General features: G+C 35.7%; 1 long non-coding RNA gene across 1 annotated transcript in view; it reads right to left on the reverse strand.

Annotated features, from left to right (window-relative positions):
- The window catches only part of LOC126753642 (uncharacterized), a 59207-nt gene that overhangs the window by 30838 nt on the left and 11024 nt on the right, over positions 1 to 17345 (reverse strand). The window contains exon 2 of the long non-coding RNA XR_007666201.1: positions 3468 to 3518. This is a non-coding gene — a long non-coding RNA (uncharacterized LOC126753642). The remainder of the gene's footprint in view (positions 1 to 3467; positions 3519 to 17345) is intronic.

The following is a 17345-nucleotide window of genomic DNA, read 5'->3' on the forward strand; positions in this document are numbered from 1 at the left end:
CGAAATGGATCACCCTTTACCATCCAACACATTTATGTTCAGTATAATTTTGGAAATTATTAAGACTTGCACCGGAACAAAGTTTAGAACTCGTGGAAACCCGCATTCTCTATAGTAATCTTAAAATCTGATCGCCATTTTCATCGGCATATTAATTTCAGTGCACATTTCAAGCTTAAAAGTAGTAAGTGGGTTGCTACATGAATCAATATATAAACTTGTACACAATATGACTTTGGTAAGACCGCAGACAAAGATAGAACCGATATTTTCTAGACTTACCAGCAGAGGTATACAGTGAAAAGCAGATTTCTTGTCAAATAAATTGACCATACTAGGGATTGGTTAGGATCGGTCAGTTGTTATGAAAGCTACATCCTGCTATCAATGATTCCTGCTTCTTGAGGAGTAAAGAACTTCCACAAAATTTCAGTTCGATATTACAAAATGAAGCTGAAACTAATCATATTGCGCTCGTAATACAAATTCCTTTGCTTCCTCTGCTCAACAGCTTACTTTTCTTCTTCTTAATTTTAGGCCAAGCCTATTGACTATTAATTCGATAATGGTAATGCCACAATGACAATAGTTCATGACCACCAAACACGTTTGTCGTTTGCTATCTTTACAATCTGCTAGCTTTCAGCAAATATTCTATTGTCTGCGCCAAGCTTGTCGTTCACAGACGCTATCATTTTGGCTGACATATAATCAAGATTGTAGTCTAAATTTATAGGCGCTTCCCGGCAAATCAATGGCCCACCAAAGAATGAGAAAATGAAAGAAACAAGTGAACACTATCTGGCAGATATCATAATAGAAGATACATAGTGGAGGGACCTCAATTGACATGTGTAATAAAAATTGGCAAATGTCAAACCGCAGAACAGGCGCAGCCTAATAACCACCATACAATACACCTACAAACTATGCTAAAATGAATTGGATGCGAAATTGGTTTACCAAAACAGAGAAACGGAAAAGTGCAAATAAAAAGACGAAAACAGCAGCAATGAAGCCCGTAAAATACCAGCTAGTTGTGTACCGACATAAATAGTAGAACGGCAATTTGGCAGCGGAACAAACAGTTCAAGTCCCCGACAGCAGACATTGGGAAATTTTATTATGCGAAAAAAGGAGAAGAAGAGTAAGCAGCAACAGCAACAGCGTCAGCGCCAGCGCCTTCACAACAAACGTGCCGCCATCCTTTTTTGGCTTCTCGTTTTCGATTGTCGGTGATGTGTGTCGAAATGGCGCGGCGTCTGCAGATTAGTGTCGCGAGGCGAAGATGAAAACATGCGAAAAAGTGGACAAAAAATATGGTGCGAAGGTGGGAGGAAGTTATGGTGAAATTTATTTATTTCTTTTTTTTTGTGGTTTTTTATATTTTGTTGGGGTCCACAAATATGGAGCTGTTACAAAATAGTTAGACAATGAGATGCAGAAAATGGAGAGCATAAGAAAATTCAAAAACATTAGGGAAAAAGCTTTGGTCATTTACACTGGCTCAAGGTAGGTAATGTGCATTGGATCTCACTGACGGATTCCCACTGACAGCAATAAATGAAGATTTTTGATCTCGAACCTAACAACACAACACAATTTCATAATATAGTGTAGTATTCTGAGAGAAGTAAGAAGTATTCTGAAGGGGCCGAGCCGAAAAGTGGAGCGTGATCCCCTTCATATTCCTGGAAACTATATTTTGAAAGGCTCATCTGTCGCATAGACATCTATTAAAAAGAAGCCAAAGAGTGTTCAAAATCCCTAATAGTAATTAGAAATATTTGTGCCAAAAAAAGTTTTCAGACAATTTCTTGACTAAGTTTTGTTTAAGCATTCATCAAATGTAGGATCCAAGAGAAAACACGACATATTTTAGACCTTTTTTCAATAAACTTGAAAAGGCAAGTCCGGCAGCAGAACATTTGAATAGTATTTAATGTTCTTCTATAACAGCCAAACATCCAAACATTCTATTCCGGTAATTTTGTTGTCAAAGATACATCAGAATTTGGAACACCGATTGTTAAAGGTATCGAGAAAAAAAATGGAAATGGTCACGCCTGAAAGTCATGAAAGTATTGTTCAATTACCCAGGAGCTAAGCATTTCACGGTGGCGATGGTCTAGTCTCGGTGAGCCGGTGCATATATAGTGGCAAAGTCAGAATTGACGGTCAGGAAGGTTTTGCTATGTGTTTGATGAGATTTGCAGGGAATCATCTTCTATGTGCCACTCACCTACGGGCAAAGTCTTAACTCCGACCTGACAACAATTGGATTGTCTGATGGAAGCGAACGTCAAGAAGTGGCCAGCTTCGACTCATAGGAAGAACGTGTTCCATCAGGAAACCGCCAGGACGAAGCACGGACTCTCCAGCAGCTCAACAATTAACAGTCAGAGATCTTACTGGAATCGTTGGAATATCGGAAGGATCAGTGAAAACCATTTTGAAAGATCGCTTGGAAAGTGAAAGCACGATTGGTTCCAAAAAAATCTCCATTTTTTTGAAAGACAGCGCCACGTTTAGGTCCGTCAAAGCAGGTAAAAAATCAAGGTTATGTTCTTCGATTATCAAGGTGTGGTGCACTCCGAATTCTTCCTGACCGGCCAAACTGTCAACGAGAAATACTATTTGAGTGTTAGGCTAAACGAAGCTATTCGTAAAATGAGGCTGGAATTATGAGCCGAAAACTCTTGGTTTTCGCATAACGATAATGAACCCTCGCATAGTGCATTGATGCTTCCTGCGTTTCATGCCAATGTCGTGCCGCTACCACCATATTGGTCAAATGGGGCAAAATCGATTTTGAAGAATAAATTAATAATTTTATAATTAGAAACAAAGTCTTACTATTTTTTGCTCATAGTGGTATGAATAGAAAATTAAAATAGTGACCCCAATTACCTTTTTAATAATGATCAAGATGAGCACAGAGTGAAAACATCGATTAATTTAGTTAATTAATGAAGGAGCATCAAACCCATATTGCTCTCTCGAATCATATATACAATATACACATACACAGTACATAAGTACAGACATATCGATTTTCCACAACTGTCACTTAGTTAAATGTCAGTTGTTTTGAAATTTCAAGGTGCGGCAACAATATTTTCATGGTTACCTTCGAACTCTCGTAGCTTTTGCTTGAGTTGTTGGTTTGCAATTGGTTGGGAGTGCGAGAGGGCCAAATCAGCACAGACAGACGGTCTGTCTAACTATTACGTGCAAAGGGACAAAACTGTTTAAATAGTGGTGTATATGTGAGCATCTTGTTCAGTTTTACTATAAGCGTGACCTCGTAAATATAGTTATTCTTCTAAAACTGTTGAATTATGTTGACATTACTTTCATCGCTAGCAAATGGATATGTACAAATATATTTATATGTTTATATTATGAATTTAGAGATTTATTTACAATATTTACTTATTTTCTTTTTAAAGAGAGGTTTCACTTACCGTTTCCCAAAGAGCCTTGTTGTTTTTATAACAAGCATGAAAATTGCACAACTGTAAGGAGAGAAGAGTAAAAAATAAGTGAGGGATGTTGAAAGTTAAATAAATTTGTAAAAGTAAGAGGATGGAGTCATGTGTACAAGTTCACGCAAGTGAGAAAATTCTTCAACATATTGCTGATTTGCGCCCACGCCCCGACGGAAGAGAAGGACGATGTGATCAAAAATGTCTTCTATGAGTGATCACTCCAAGACGAGTTTCATGAAGGTAGCCCAAAATCAGTTGTTGTTTCGAAAACTATCGATGATTAAGGCAACTATAGCTATTAGTGGGACCAGCATACATTTAATATTACAAGAACATGAGACTGTAAAAAAATTATTCACGTTGGATTTGTCAATCGCTCAAAAAAGTTTGTGTCGATTGCTTGAGAGAAATGTTATAAAACACAACAGCGACACGTCTATGACATCGTGACAGGTGATGAATACTGGATTTACCCGTATGAATCCAAAAGTAAACAGCAGTCGACTATGTGGATGTTTCAAGATGAGCCGAATCCAATAAACGCTGTTCGCGCACGAAGCACTTCCAAGCAAATGGTCGACTTAGTTTTTCAAAAAACTGCACCTGTCACAACCATATCTCAAGAACAAGGCTGGACAGTTAATTCAGAGTGGTACACAAATATTTGTTTCTCACTTTTTTTTTCAAAAAATCAAGAAAACCAACCGCGGAGGTGGATCACGTTTCACCACAACAATCTGAGCTTTCACACATCGACTGAAAAAACTGCATTTTTGAGCACTCAAAACATCGAATTGATGACTCATCTACCCTAGAGTTTTTATTTGACGCTTCGAATGACTTCTTTTTATTCCCTGTTAAACTAAGAGGTTAACGTTTTGGACACCTGAAGAGGCGTTTGATAAATTCAGAATGTACTTTTTGGAAATACCTCAATCAAAGTGGAATAAGTGCTTCGTCAATTAGTTCAAACGCATACGAAATTTATAGATCTTAATGGAAATTACTTTGAAAAACACGAAAGCAATTTTTTCAAAAATTAAGATTTGTTTTTGTTCTCCAATACCGAAATATAAAAGGCAACCCTAATAGTACAGTTTTTCATTACATTACACTACTCTTTATCCAAATAAAAAGAAAATCATTAATTTCCATTAAACTGAAAGAATTTTCATTAAAAATAATTTGTTTTAAAGACATCAAATTTACCCAAAATTTATGTTGGCAATAAAGAAAAATATGAATAGTAAAATTAATAAAATAAATTCACTGAATATTTCCAGAATAATATTTTCTAAAATATTTAAGGCAACAGGAATCCCTTGAATAATTGCAATTTTCCATATTTTCAAACAAAAGGCTCGAAAAAACCCTTACATTAGCTAATCTTATGTACCCAAAGGAGACATTTTTTAACAATGAATTCCATCACTTGCCCTGCACTTACTCTTAAAAGAAGTATTCCCAAAATTACACACATTTCTACAACAACAAAAACATTCCACAAGAATGTTAGAAATTTAGAATACCCTTATCAGTCAAGGAATTTCGGCAAAGACAACAACATTGCAAATTGTTGCACAGTTCACCATACATAATTTAATATTTATACACATAAACATACCCCAAAATATATTAAAGCGAGCAGAAGCCTGTTGGGAGTTTAAATAAGGACTTAGATAAATTGCTTGCTTATTAAACATCAACCATGAATAAATATGTATACATATATGTTTTCAGGGTAATTCTCTGAAATTGCCACGCTCATATTCAAGTAAGCAATTAAATACGATGTTTTATTAAATGTGTAACACAAATACATGTATATGTATATAATTATATGTGAGAAATTAAGACGCAATCTGTTCATTAACCGTAATACATATTATTGTATGTATATGTGTATATGTATTTGTGCCTGTGTGTGTAGTAGGAGCCATCATTTTGCAGACATTTGATAAAATTAATAAAATTGCGCGCGCACTCAGACTGTTGCTGCAATTAGCAAAGTTGACGGGCGCCATCAGCACTCGCACGCCATGACGTATACGTAACTTACTCATGTTTGTACGCCGTGTTTAACTGGCGATGTGAAATTAATTGCACTATACGAGATTTAATAAGCCAAATGAAGATGATATTTTAATTTTCAAGAAAAAATAATGTCAATTATGTTTATTAAATTTTTTACCATAAAATTAAAAAATTTTTAGTATAAAATTAAGTAAATTATTTTAATACAAATTTTATTTTTCAACTGCTGCGAGTGAACTGCAAATAAGTTATCTACCATAAATTTGAATTTTACACTATTTTTGGAGAAAACAAATACGAAATACCATTTAATAACATAATATAGAGAGCTTAAGGTAGATTTTTGTATTTTTCAACCACAAAGAAAATGTCCTCATTTCCATTTTGTGGCGCAGCGCATAATTCATTTTGGTCTTAAAATCTTTAGCACAATGGAGGAGTTTTATGTTTGGCAGCGGTATTTTTGGTGGGTACACTGGCGAGCTTAACGACAGTATTAAAATATATAGAAGTAAAACATTTACCAAAAGCCAGCCAGCCACGTGAGCTAACTGGCGAGCTGGAGCTGAAGCTGCTTCGTGAATGTGAACTTGGGGAAAAAGGATTTTTATCTTGATTTTGATGGGCCAGTTTGTATAGCAGCTATATGTTATAGCCCGATCTGAGCAATATTTTCGGAAATTGTAGCATTGCTTTGGTTAATAGTTTATGCAAAATTTTGTAAAGATATCTTGTCAAACAGTTTTCCATGCAGGGACTTAGTTCCGAGCGGTCAGTTTGTATGGCAGCTATATGCTATAGTGATCCGATCTGAACCATTTCTTTGGATATTGCATCATTGTCTTAGATAATCGATCGCGCTGAATTTCGTGATGATATCTCGCCAAATGAAAAAGTTTTCCATATAAGAATTTGATTTCGATCGTTCTGTTTGTATGACAGCTATCTGCTATAATAGTCCGATCTGAATCATTTCTTCGCAGAATATTGTATTACTGTAGATAATAATCCGTGCTCAACTTCGTAAAAATATCTCTCCAAATAAAGAAGTTTTCTATACAAAGACTTGATTCCGATCGGTCAGTTTGTATGGCAGCTATATGCTATAGTGGTCCGATAACAAAAATTTCGACAAGTGAGCAGCATCGTGGGAAGAAAATAACGTATGCCAAATTTCAGAGCTGTATCTTTTAAACTAATTCGCGAATGTACAGGCAGACAGATATGGCTACTTCAACTCAGCTCGCAACGTTGATCATTTATAAATATATTTAATAGGATCCCCGACGTTTCCTACTGGGTCTTACAAACTGCTACCACCACTGGTTCATACCCGAATTTTGGGGATGCCTTATACATCTTTCATATTCTCCTTTTCTCGATTCATTCATTCTTCACGTTTTATTAGGTCTCTTCTTCTACTTCACAGTATTGTAAAATATCATCGTGATATTTCTACATCTAGGTGTGGCTTGTCTCAATATTGAAAAGGAATATATCTAACTTAATCTAAACTTCTCTATATACGAACTAAAAAGTCCAATATTTCTAAAAAGAATAAACGTACCTGCGTTCATATGAAAATCCATATAACTAAGCCTACAAACCGAAAATACACCCAAGCAAGACGCAGGCATGCATAATCGGACGCATCTACAGAAATATGAAAATTCAACGCATGAGAAAAATTGTGTGTGGAAAAAATAGACATATCTGCCAAAAGCGGGTCAATGACTTGGCAATTAAAGGCGCCGCCAACTTTGACGTTGTCGACAGCGTTAGCGCTACAAGAAATCTATACACACGCAATTGCGAGCGCGTAAATGTACTTAAGTGTAAACATAGGCATGTAGCTCAGGTATTCATGAATGCACCAACAAAAGTGTCACATTGTATGCGCATAAAAGCGGTGAGACGACGCACGCCACAGATGCACTCATTGCGGTAAAAAAAGTATGCGAGACAAAAAGTGAATAAATATCCAACAAATAATTAAGGTGTGTTGGAAAAATAATGAATTGCAATTTAATTGCGTTCAGTTATATAACATTTTGCTTAAAATTAGTATTTAAAATCATATTTGAAAATGTGTTACCAGAGTAAGACACTCTGAGAAAAAAAATATAAAAAACGTAAAATAAAAAAAAATTGTACAAATTGAAAATTTTCCTGCTGGGTAATCATAAGCACCAGCAATCGCACATACATAACAAACTTCAAGATTGTGTGGCAACACTGTTTGCAGTTGCAGTCTTCTTGGCATCGCTAAGTGTCACATACATACCTTGTCAACTCAATGCAGAGATCAACAAACAACAAACTTGGACGGAAGTGAATTATGGTTGAATACAAATACTTGCATATAAATGTGTATATAATTTACGGGTTAAACCTAAGGTACATATATGTATATAAAAAAATCCCTGCAAGGCAGAATTTTATAAAGCGTACATTAGGGTCAGGCAAAAAAAAGTTAATATCAAAATTTGCAGGTTAAATTTAAGCTATACGTTTTAAAAAAATATCCCTGCAGCGTAGAATTTTATAAATGTGTACATTAGGGTGAACCAAAAAAACCTAATAACGAATTTACGGGTTAAACAATATATAGAAAAAAATATCCCTGCAAGGCAGAATTTTATAAATGCGTGCATTAGGGTGAGCCAAAAAAAAGCTAATATGAAATTTACGAATTAAATTTAAGCTATTTATAGAAAAAAAAATATCCCTGCAGGCAGAATATTAGCTCAATTTTAAATTGTGCCGGTGAATATTCTTCCTTATAAATAACAAGCAAAAAATCAGTTTTCACTAAAAATACCTGAAGAGCATTTTTTACAATTCAAGAATTAGTTTTTTTTAACAAAATTGAAAAGTGAAAAAAATCAAATTGTGAAATGTCCATAAATTCGATATTACTTTTTTTTGGCGCACCCTTACTCATATTCATATTCATAGTATACACAACTACACAATCTTTATATACATAAATTACACACTTATATCGGGTGATTTTTAGGTGATGCTGCAGTTTTTTTAAAAAAAAACGCATAAAATTTGCAAAATCTCATCTCTTCTTTATTTGAAACGTTAGATTGGTTCATGACATTTACTTTTTGAATAAATTCATTTATTTATCATTGCGTCTTAGGTGGTCCATTCGAACAATTTTGGGCAACTTTTTTCGAGCATTTACAAATACAAAATTTCTTCGGAAATGTTGTCTTCAAAGCTGGAATAGTTGCTGGCTTATTTCTGAGACTTTATTTTAAGCCCCACAAAAAATAGTCTAAAGGCGTTAAATCGCATGATCTTGGTGGCCAATTAGCGGGTCCATTTCTTGAGATGAATTGTTCTCCGAAGTTTTCCCTCAAAATGGCCATAGAATCGCGAGCTGTATGGCATGTAGCGCCATCTTGTTGAAACCACATGTCAACCAAGTTCAGGTCTTCCATTTTTGGCAACAAAAAGTTTGTTAGCATCGAACGATAGCGATCGCCATTCACCGTAACGTTGCGTCCAACAGCATCTTTGAAAAAATACGGTCCAATGATTCCACCAGCGTACAAACCACACCAAACAGTGCATTTTTCGGGATGCATGGGCAGTTGGCCACCAAGATCATGCGATTTAACGCCTTTGTATTTTTTGTGGGGCTACGTCAAGTCTAAAGTCTACTAGAAATAAGTGCAACTATTCCAGCTTTGGAAGACAACATTTCCAAGAAATTCGGGCTATTCCGGCCGAAATGCTCGAAAAAGTTGCCCAAAATGGGACTTTCCGAATGGACCACCTAAGACGCAGCCGCGGTCAACATTTAAATGAAATTATCTTCAAAAAGTAAATGTCATGAACCAATCTAACGTTTCAAATAAAGAACCGAGATGATTTTGCAAATTTTATGCGTTTTTTTCAAAAAAAGTTATCAAGTCTTAAAAATCATTATATGTACATATTGTACCTTACTTAAGTGATGCTGCAGTGGTGATAAAAGTTATTCCACTCATCTCTCTCTTCTCTATTCTCGAATGAAGCAAAAAGACATTTATGCAATAAATAATTGCATTTATCATTGCTTATTGAACTTTTACCCCTTTTATTTTACAAATACAAAATCAATAGTTCTCAGTCAACGATAAAGGTGAGCTGAGCATATTTTAACGCAGCAATAAGAATTTAATTGACTTTATAGACTTATGAAATGAGCTGAGTGAAATAACTGTTTAAGAGAATGTATACAAATTTCTCTTTTTGTATTTTTAATAGAATTCAGTAAGTGTGATTTGAATAGAAATAACAAAAAGCAAGATAAATCATTTACTTTGGCTGCACCAATGCTATAACACTCTACACATATACCAAAATTCATTTCAAGAACTTTGATCGGTCAATTTATATGGCAGCTATATGATATGGTGACTCGGTCTGAATAATTTCTTCAGAGATTACACCGTTGCTTTGGGCAATAATCCATGCCAAATTTGATGGAAATATATCGCTAAATGAAAAAGTTTCCCATACAAGCACTTTATTCCGATCATTCCGTTTGTATGGTAGCTATATGCTATAGTGTTCCGATCTGAACAATTTCTTTAGATATTGCAATATTTTCCTGGAGAATAACCCATGCCAAATTTGATTGAAATATATTGTTAAATGAAAAAGTTCCCCATACAAGCACTTTATTCCGATCATTCAGTTTATATGACAGCTTTATGCTATAGTAGTTCGATATCTGTTGTTTCAACAAAATAACCAGCTTCTTGGTGAGAAAAAGAGATGTGCAATATATCATATCGATATCTCAAAAACTGATACACTAACTTTGCGAACAGAAAGTACATGGCCAAATCGACTCAATATAGTCGGCTAGTTATAGGCGAGTTTTCAACAGCGCGCCAGTCGTTCTTCCTTTTCGCGGTTTGGCGTCAATTGGAGATTCCAAGTGTAGCCAGGTCCTTCTCCATCTGATCTTTTTAACGGAGTGGAGGTTTTCTCTTCCTCTACTTCCTCCAGCGGGCAGTGCGTCGAATACCTTCAGAGCTGCAGTGTTTTCATCAGTTCGGACGGCATGACCTAGCCAGCGTAGCTGCTGTCTCTTAAATCGCTGAACTGTGTCAATGTGGCCGTATATCTCGTACAGCTCATCGTTCCATCGAATGCGGTATTCGCTGTTGCCGATTAATCTTCGGCAGAACCTTTCTCATAAAAACTCGTAAACCTACCTCATCGTTATCGTCATCGTCCAAACCTCTGCACCAAATATCAGGACGCTAATAATGACGGACTTATAGAGTTTGGTCTTTGTTGGTCGAGAGAGGACTTTACTTCTCAATTGCCTACTCAGTCCAAAGTATCAATAGTTATTCTGCGTTGGATTTCGATGCTGACGTTGTTGTTGGTGTTAATGCTGGTTCCAAGATAGACGAAATTATCTCCGACTTTGAAGTTATGACTGTCAACAGGCACGTGAGAGCCAAGTCCCGAGTGGGACGACTGTTTGTTTGATGACAGAAGATATTTCGTCTTGCCCTCCTTCACTAACACACACATTTCCTTCGCTTCCTTATCCTGTCTGAAGAAAGCCGAACTAACGGCGCGGTTGTTGAGCCCACCGCCAGCAGCTATACACTCTTATAGAAGAGTGTATGTTCTCTATTCAGACCTGAAGCTCGAGTTATTTTCTCCAGGAGTAGATTGAAGAAGTGACACGATAGAAAGTCGTCTTGTCTGAAACCTCATTTGGTATCGATCAGCTCGGACCTCTCCGACCCTGACGGACCTCTTGGTATTGTTTAAAGTCAGTTTACACAGCCGTATTAGTTTTGGACGGATACCAAATTCCGACATAGCGGCATAAAGGCTGCTTCTGTTTGTGTTATCAAAAGCAGCTTTGAAATCGACGAAGAGATGGTGTGTGTCGATCTTCTTTTCACAGGTCTTTTCCAAGATTTGGCGCATGGTGAATATCTGGTTAGTTGTTTATTTTCCAGGCCTAAAGCCACACCGATAAGGTCCAATAAGTTTATTGATGGTGGGCTTTAATCTTACACACAATATGTATGCTCGATAGAACGTTACACGCGATGTTGAGGATACTTATCCCACGGTAGTTGGCGCAGATTGTAGGTTCCCCCTTTTTGTGGTAATATTGCTTAGATTTTACCTTACTTGCTTACATTTTATCGACCGATATTCACCTCCTGCTTTTTGCTCTCACAACATATCATACATTAGGTACGAAATCCTTCTCAAACGCATTTTTATCCTCCAGTTGCCATAAAAATACAATTCAGATCCAATCGCATATTTATTGAACTATTACAAAGGAAGTCTTTCGAAATTCTGCGCGCAACTTGTTTATTTACGAGCATTACATTACAGTTAGCAGTACTTAAACTTTTACGTTTCCACGCGCTTTTACTTGCTGAGGCAAAAGTTTATATTTATTTTGTATAAATTTTTATCTTTTCTGGCTTTAATTGCACTTAAAGTTTGGTTTTGAATTTCGAAAACTTACTCCTAACTTTTTTATTTTATATCCAGAATTTTTTATATACCGCCAGTATCTACCTTATATACATATGTATGTACGTATATGTTATTATGTGTGTCACATGCAAGCAGCGCGCATGGCTAGGTGCTTGTTTTACAATATTCACATCTACCCGCCATGGAAACTTGTGTCTTCTTGGGCACTCGCACATAGTGGAGCGCATTTGTGAAACAAAAGACACTCATTATACAAAAGTTCTTCTTCTGCACATGCTCTGCAGCGCAGCGAGTGCGCCTCCACCAACAAAATGTCCTTGTCTACCACAAGCTCTACAAAACGTGTCCCTCAACTGCAGCGTGGCTGTGCTTGCGTATATGTGTGTGTGTTACGCTGCGCTGCAGTTTCAGAAGTTTTCTTTTTGTTGTTTGTGCTTTCATAATTTCTATGCAAACAAAAGTGCATAAATCCATATGAATAAATATATGAACAGCTGAAAATAGTCTATTGGTGTTGCTGTTGTTATTTTCAGTTTATTTTTGTTTTTTTTTTTCTGTTTGAATACTCACAGACGCACATGTTTGAGCACACAGAGAGTCATGGGTGCTTACAAATGTACATATTTATAAATACAAGTGTGTTCTGGTACTTTTGTTCCCATTTTAAAAGCAAAAAAAAAACATTATGGCAGGAAGATATTTATTGCAACCGTTTTACAACAATTGATTTTCTCATACGCATTTTGAAATATTCATTTGCTTATACGAGCACACATTACACAAACATACACAGCAGCAAACGTGTCTCCTGTTGTTGTTGTTGTTGTTTTAACGGAAATCTAATCCCCGTTGGGATGGTAAATGTCATTTGTGTTGTCGTCGATGTCATCTAACGGTAGGCCCAAGAAACATGCTGTTTCGACGGGGTCGGACCAAAGGGAGAAAGGTGTTAGATGGGTGGGGTTTGTGGGGCATGCAAAGAGGTGGTCAGTATCATGCGTAGACTCGTTGCATGCAGGACATACGTCGGGTATGTCAGGGTCTATTCTGGATAAGTAGGAGTTTAACCTGCTGCAGTATCCAGAACGAAGTTGCGCAAGGGTCACACGCGTTTCTCGCGGCAGCTGGAGCTCTTCGTCTGCGATGGGTGGTGGTTTAACTCCAAGAACGCCATTCACGGGAAGGGAGTCGGTGAAGGTGTTAATGGCTCCGCTGTGAATGGCGGTCAGTACCTGTCTGAAGTTAGTTGCGTCCGAAGTCCGGTCGGCGTACTGTACGATGTCGTCGACGTAATTCAGGAATGACCTTTTGATGCTCCTGGGAGGCGGTTCCGCTCCAAGCAGATGACTGCAGGGGTGGTTTCTGCGAAAGCATCCCAGCAGGAACTGCCTGGAGAGGAGTTCATTATGCTCCTTAACTGGGAGCATAAGCGTCTCACTGTGCAGGTGTTCAATGGGAGACATCAAAAGGCATCCTGTGCAGGTGTTCAATGGGAGACATCAAAAGGCATCCTGTAGTGGTCCGGAGTGCAGTGTTCTGACAGGTCTGTAGTTTCCTCATCTGCGTACCACTGTATCCAGGCGACCATATGGGGGCTGCGTAGTTGAGGACCGGCCGGCCGATTGCCTTGTATGTTGTTGCCAACAACGTTTCTTTGTCTTTTCCCCCTGTGCTGCCGGCTAGCGACTTGAGGATTTTGTTGCGGCTCTGTACTTTGGCGATAATCGCGGTCGTATGAGGAGAGAAGGAGCATAGACTGTCGAATGTTACACCTAAAATCTTAGGACGTGTCTCCTCAAGTGCCTCTGCGTATAATTGTAAGTAAAAGTAAGCAAAAATGTACTGCTTGCAATCGATTAATCACGGCGAGGGGTAGGGTAGCGTAAGACTATTTTTATTCAATTATTGTATCTCTGCATGCCACAATAATCAAAGATTACTAAGTGAAAAATTGTTTTGGGCTGGAGCATTTGTAGCAGTTTTCGCTCGGACCCTTGGTCTGAAGTGATAATAAAGTAAAAGGCACTGTTTATCCCTCTAACCAGCTTCTGTCTTATGAAATAACGGTTCAATAAAATTGATAAACATTTCTACGTGGAAATTAAAGGTCTGATAGTGGTCCCAAAAATCATCGAACAAGTTTGTGTGGACAAATATTCTAATTTATCTTTTCTCCATCGATTCTAGAGAAAGAAAGCACGCTAATATAGTTTTTACTCGCAAAATGTTGGCTACTGCGTCGTTGTAGAGCACCCGGTATAAAAAATTTCACAAAGAAACTGATAGCGCTCCCACTTAGTAATTTGAACAAATAAATTTTTTTTTGAACGCGGGTTTAACGTGATATATTCTGTTTTCATAATCAAATATGAGTACATATATGGGAAAGGAAGATTACAAATCGAAAATATTTGTTTTTTAAGCAATTAAAGCGATTTGAACATTTTTGATTTTCGTGCCCATATAACGTGGGTCTCCACGCTCTATTGCTGTCGAAAAAGAAGAAAGAGAAGCGGTCTTCTCAAAAATTCTGTAGACCGGTGTAATCTGTTTCGCTTATGTATTTTATATTAAACCTTTTCATAAGAGAAATACACTCCAAAGTTTGATTCGTTTATAGAGATTTGATAGTTTTTACAGAATAAGAATTATTTAACTATAATTTTAGTTTTTGCTATAATTTTAATTTTTGCTATAATTCGAATTTTGGCCATAATTTACTTTTTTGAAATAATTTTATAGTTTACGATAATATATGATTGTACTGTAATTGAAAATTTTGTTATGATATATTTTACGTAATTTAGGGTTTACTGTAATTATAGATTAAATTCGAGTTTAATATTTTACTACAATTTTAGGTTTTACTATAATTTAAAATCTCATTATTAATGTATTAAAGATATACTTTTATACTTGAGTTTAATTTTAGATTTCATTATAATTTTGGATTTATTATTTATGATTTTATTGTAATTGTGAATTTTTTTATAATTTGAAAGTTTACTATAATGAAAGATTACACTATAATTTAATATATACATTGTTATGTTATACATATTTTACTTAGTTTTAGGGTTTACCATAATTTTCGATTGGACTTGAGTTTTATATTTTAATATAATTTTGGGTTTTACTATAATTTAAAATTTTATCATTTAGGGTATAATTTTACATTTTATTAATATTTATAGTTTTACTATAATTATGAATTTTGTTATAATTTGAAAGTTTACTATAATGCAATATTTCACTGTAATTCAAGATATTGTTATGTTATACGTATTTTAGTTATTATAGTTTTAGAGTTTACCATAATTTTATATTGCTCTTGAGTTTAATATTTTACTATAATTTTAGATGTTTACTATAATTTAACAATTTGTTAATATTTTAGATTTTACAACTTAAAATGTTTTTCTATAATTTGAAAGTATACTATAATGTAAGATTGCACTATAATTTATAATATTGTTGAGTTATATTTTACCTAATTTTAGGGCTTACCATAATTTAAATTACACTATTGTATCGTAGTTTACTATAGTTTTACATTTAACTAACTAATTTTATTTGCTATAATTCTGGATTTTACTACAATTTTAGATTTTACTATAATTTAAAATTTCATTATTAAGATGTTATTTTAGGTTTAGCTATAAATTTAGGTTATGCCATAATTTAAGAAGTTGCCAGGGCAAACATAGAAACTGCTAATCATTAAGTGGTAATAATGCACTCCTGGTCTGTACCGACTACACCAACTGCAGTTTTTCATTTATACGTTGACTTGCGTACATACTTATGATGTATTTGTAGAGTAGTATGTTCAATAAAATTAGTAAACACATATGTCTAGTTAAAGTTGTTCGATGAATTATATATTCTACCTAAAGACTTTAATAGAACATTTTCAACATTTTTATGAAAGTACGTACATACATGCATATGTATATGGCCGAATTTTTATGTTTTTACATACTTATATTATAAATTCTCAAGCACCTACTCATATATGTAAATATATGCAAGACAGATAATTTAATGAACATATGCACCCAGATTCTACCGCTGATTACACATCTTATGCATAAATGTACATATGTACATATATATGTAAGTGGGTACACACCCATTTTGCCTGTCACTTTCACTGCAATGTCTTCATACGCGACTTTGATTACTTTTCGCGATAACAAGTTTATCAGCGCTTGTGCTCACGTATTTTCATTTACTACATACATATGTATGTATGTATGTGTGTTACATGTTAATGCCTTCAGTAAGAAGCTTGCACAGATTTTTAACATGACTCACTTCAAACAAAGATTGTGAAAAAGGAACCTTCATTCAAGTTTCTTACATTTTTCTTCGCTCTCTTGATCAATACAGGTGTTTAGAGCAATCATTTCCACTTCTACCAACAGACTGACAGCAAATGTATTCTCAAGATACACCAAGTAATTCTGAACCCTTTCTCAAATAAATATTACATATAGATTCTTGGTTTATACAGAAAAATTGATATTCCAGAAATGTCTTCTAAAATATAGAAGTTTTTAAATTTTAATAATTCCATTTTATGTGGTCGGCCTCTAATCATCTTTTAAGTTAGAATAATCGTGCTATGGACTTTAGATGCTCCAGTCAATTTCTTATTCCAAGATAAATTAGACGTTAGTTGTATAGTTGCTATATGCTATAGTGATTCGATTGATTGAACCATATTCGGAAATTTTAGCATTTTCTTGGATAATAATCAATGGCAAATTCCGCGAACAGAAGCTTTCCATACAAAATCTTGATTTTGATCGGGTAGAGCGTACTGTCTGAAAGGTTAAAGACCACCGTTAACAAACTGATTATACCGTTCGATACGAAACGATTTTTCAGACAAGGACACTCCCTATGGCGTGACTTCTTCAATCTATTGCGAGAGAAAATAATACGAGCTGCAGCAATGAATAGAGAAGGTACAATCTTCTACAAGAGTGTTAAAATGCCGGCGTACGCCGATGATATCGCTATCATTGGCCATAACAACCGCGTTGTGAGTTCTGCTTACTCCAGGTTGGGCAAAGAAGTGAAGTAAATGGGTCTGGTAGTGAATGAAGGCAAGGCGAAACGACGTATCTATCCTGTCCTCAAACAGACCGTCGTCGCATTCGCGACTTGGCTCTCAGTCACTGCTGACAAACATAACTTGATTGAATTGAGAAGTCAAGTTCCCTCTCGACGAACAAAAAGTCAAACTCTATAAGTCACTCATCATTTCCCGTCCTGCTATATGGTGCAGAGGCATGTACGTCGACAACATCTGATAAGTCG

Source organism: Bactrocera neohumeralis, chromosome 3 (assembly GCF_024586455.1).
Source record: "Bactrocera neohumeralis isolate Rockhampton chromosome 3, APGP_CSIRO_Bneo_wtdbg2-racon-allhic-juicebox.fasta_v2, whole genome shotgun sequence".
Lineage (NCBI taxonomy): Eukaryota > Metazoa > Arthropoda > Insecta > Diptera > Tephritidae > Bactrocera > Bactrocera neohumeralis.